At 35.3% G+C, this 4,448-nt stretch overlaps 1 pseudogene; it reads left to right on the top strand.

Moving 5' to 3' along the window:
* The window catches only part of LOC111396008, a 7,428-nt pseudogene extending 3,708 nt beyond the window's left edge, over window positions 1-3,720 (top strand).
* Window positions 3,721-4,448: the final 728 nt, after the last annotated feature.

Here is a 4,448-nt window from a genome sequence, read left to right as displayed (position 1 = left end):
TGCATCTTGGGATTGGAAAGGGAAAGAAGTTGTGGACCAGACACCATACCATTTTGTTGATCCATTAACATTTCAAGCAGGTCCGTCACAAGTTGGAAATTTAGAGCATAATCCAAACCCTACTCCAAGAAGTGAGGAAGAATCTGATCCAGAAAGCCCTCCAAGAAAGACACGTTCACTACAAGACATATATGAGTCATGTGAACTTGGGTTGTTCTCTAGTGAACCACAATCATTTGAAGAAGCCTCAAAAGAAGTATGTTGGACAAAAGCCATGAATGAAGAAATGTCCACAATTGAGAAAAACAAAACTTGGAAGCTTGTTGCCTTGCCAGAAGGGAAGAAAATCATTGGACTCAAGTGGGTCTATAAAATAAAATACAATGAAGATGGGTCGATCCAAAAGCACAAAGCACGTCTTGTTGCAAAAGGGTATTCTCAACAGCCCGAAATTGATTACACTGAAACATATGCTCCGGTTGCAATAATGGAGACGATTCGTACTGTTTTGGCACTGGCAGCTCAATTGGAGGTATGTGTTTATCAACTTGATGTAAAATCGGCATTCTTAAATGGTGAAATTCAAGAAGAAGTTTATGTCGAGCAACCCGAAGGATTTGAAATCAAAGGACAAGAAGGAAAAGTCTATCGTTTATACAAGGCACTTTATGGTTTAAAGCAAGCGCCGCGAGCATGGAATAGCAAAATCAATAGCTATTTCATCCAAAATGGATTCAATCGAAGCACGAGTGAATCATCTCTATATGTCAATAATCTTGGAAGAGACTTTCTTGTAGTATGTCTTTATGTGGATGATCTTCTATACTTTGGTACAAGTAAAAGCATGGTGGAAGAATTCAAGAAAAAGATGATGAGAGACTTTGAGATGAGTGACTTGGGTCAAATGAAATACTTTCTTGGCATCCAAGTCAAACAAAGCCCGGGAAGAATTTTTTTATCTCAAGAGAAGTATATTGATGATCTTCTAGAAAAATTCAGCATGAACCAGTGCAAGCCAGTCTCTACTCCAATGGGGCCGAATGAAAAATTCCAAGTCAATGATGATGTTGAAAAAGTAGATGCTACACTCTACCGAAAGTTAATTGGTTCACTCATCTACCTCAACACAAGGCCGGATATCACTCAATCAGTGAGTTTACTTTCCAGGTTCATGAATGAACCAAGCAAGAATCACTTTACGGTGGCAAAAAGAATTTTGAGATACCTTAAAGGTACAAAAAATCAAGGCATTGAGTTCAAAAAGGAAAATAACTTCAACCTTGTTGGCTACACTGACAGTGATTGGGCAGGCTCACTTGTTGACCGCAAAAGTACATCGGGCTACATCTTTTGTCTTGGAACAAATATTATTTCATGGTGTTCGAGGAAGCATAGGTCTATAGCACTATCTTCTGCAGAAGCGGAATACATTGCAGCTGCGGATGCCGCTTGTGAAGCAGTTTGGCTTAGAAGAATTCTAAAAGACTTAATGTTTGAACAACAAGAGCCAACAACAATACATTGCGACAATATGTCAGTAATTGCTATGACAAAAAATCCAGTTTTTCATGCCAGATCGAAGCATATTGAACTACATCATCACTTCATTCGAGATTTGGTAAGTCGAGAAGAAATTTGCATGGAATTTATCAACACAAATGATCAGCCAGCAGACATTTTAACAAAGGCAGTCACATTTGATAAGTTCGACAAGATCAAGGAAAACTCAAGATTACAAATTAAGAGGGGCTGTTAAATGTGGCATTAATTTGTAATCTTAGGAAATAAATAAGGTTACATGCACTTGAAGAAAATGTATTAGGAAAATACATGATGCACTTGAAGAAAATGTATCAGGAAAATACATGATGCAAATTCATAAATTATTAGGTGTCCATTTATATTCCCATGTCTCTAGAGTTATCCATGTGGTCCTATAAACAGAGGTCATTCTTGTAGTCTCATTGTAAGAAAAAAAAAAGAAGAAAACATTATTGAGTGTGCTGTAGCAACTCAAAAACTATCAATAAAAATTCAAGTTTTTCTTCAACACTTCGTTTCCGCACTAACAGAAAAACATTTAAAGAGCTCGCAAAAATGAATATTTCCGTGGCACAGACCGCCAACCAACAAAAACTGGCCAAAAATTTCCAAGTAAGAAGACATAACACGTATGAAAATTTCTTGACTATTTTGAGGAAAACTAAAAATGGAATCTTTTGTAATTTCAGGTGGTGGAAAGACCTTGGTTTGGCTCAGGAATTAAAGCAGGCTAGGAACCAACCATTAAAATGGTATACATGGTCTATGGCTTCCCTGAACGATCCAAGCATGTCAGAGCAAAGGCTTAAGCTCACCAAATCCATTGCGTTTATTTACATAATAGATGACATTTTCGATCTTTATGGGACACCAGAAGAACTTACTGTCTTTACCCGAGCTGTGCACATGTATAAAACATTTTCTTTTTTGATTTTAGAAGGGAGAGCAACAGTGGACATGCAACATGTTGAGATGTGGACGTTGCATGAATTTTAACTTTAATATCTTTTGATGATTTAAATATTTAAATTGTGGACAGGTGGGACTATTCGGTCGTTCAGATGTTACCAAAACCGATGAAGTTGTGCTACAAAGCCCTTCTTGACACCACAAATGATATAGGGTACAAGATCTACAAAAAGCACGGATATTATCCGATCGATTAACTAAAGTTAGCAGTAAGATAGATACTCTTTTTTCATCCATGCCAATATGTGGCCCTTGTTTGGTTTTAATAAATTCAAATTTTTAGTATATTATGATAAATTTTGATAAAATGTATGGTTAAAATGTCAATAAAAACTATAGATTAATAAAATGTGTGGTTTTAACTTTGACTTAGATAAAAATCTAATATTTTTGGCTAAACAAAACTATGGCCTAATATATCTCTGCGTGACATATACATAGATGACATTGATGGCATATCCTTTATTTGTTGTAGTGGGGAAGTCTGTGTGACACCTTCCGAGTAGAAGCTAAATGGTTTGCTTCAGGGCACTTGCCAACCTCACATGAATACCTAGAAAATGGGAAGGTGAGTTCCGAAGTACATGTGGTGCTCGTCCACCTCTTTTTTCTTTTGGGAGTCAATAGAGAAACAGGAGGGGCCGTTCAAGTGGATGATATATCAGAACTCATATCCTCTGTGGCCGCTATTCTCCGTCTCTGGGATGACTTTGGAAGTGCCAAGGTAATTAATTACATAATAAAATTTTATATTATAACTCCATAGTAATTTTCCCCTCTATAACAATTTAACCTTTTAGACAAGACCATCATCTAGAATTTTAAACTTTATGATTGATACTTCCTTGTTAATTAATTACGCCTTGATTGTTAAATTGTTTTGTAACGAACTAACGACAGGATGAGCAGCAAGATGGAAACGATGGTTCGTACATAGAGTGCCACATGAAAGAGAATTCAGGATCAACCATTGAGACTGTGCGAGAACATGTTATTGATATGATATCAAGTGAATGGAAACATCTTAACAAGGAGTGTTTTCGTTTAAATAAAAACTCATCAAGCTCATCTTTCACAAAAGCTTCTCTTAATCTTGCAAGAATGGTTCCTCTAATGTACAGTTACGATGACAACCATCAGCTCCCAATCCTTGAGGAATTCATCAACTCCACACTCTTTGATGATATTGTCTTGGTGCACCGTCCTTAAAGAATAGCACAAATGATGAAAAATTCCACAATTCATGGGTCCTAGTGTCTAGCCTTTTTATCTCCATTAAGAAATTATCTATTGAGAATGTATGGTAGAAATCGTTGCAAAGGCAATGAATTAATGACTAGATGCAGTGACATCAATATATTTATTGCATCATATATTGTTTGAAATTAAAAATAAAGATACATGGTACGCTCTTTGTCTGGTCAATAGATACAAGTGATTCTAATTGGCATTTTGTCCACAAACAGATAGTTTATGTTAAATATTACATGAGAAAACAATTGAAAAGAAAATTCACAAGGATATATTCATGTACCGCAAGATTATTTATGAGCTAAGTTTATTGATCTTTAGTGATCCAAATTCCAAATATATTGCTAGAACAAGAAAAATTGTCCAGTGATTCGTATTCTTGTAAAAGCCGTAATGCCACTATTAAAGGAGTTAAAATCACTATTTCATGCATTTCATTCTAATCAATAAAACATTTAGTATTTGTTTGTGCCCATTTTTTGGGAAAATAGATTTTGTAATATTGATTTTTTGAAGAATGTCTGATTAAAAAGTATGGAGAGTTGATTTTATTTTTATTTTATTTTTTCAATGTAAAAGTTTTTTTATTGGGAACTCTGTGGTTCAAAATGAGTTTGGAATGTGATTAATTTTTAAAAAATGTGGCCCAAACAAGTTCTTGATATCATATGTTTGTTGCTTATTTA

This window comes from Olea europaea, chromosome 6, assembly GCF_002742605.1.
Source record: "Olea europaea var. sylvestris chromosome 6, O_europaea_v1, whole genome shotgun sequence".
In the NCBI taxonomy this organism is placed as follows: Eukaryota; Viridiplantae; Streptophyta; class Magnoliopsida; order Lamiales; family Oleaceae; genus Olea; species Olea europaea.
This window is presented reverse-complemented; position numbering and strand designations above follow the sequence as displayed.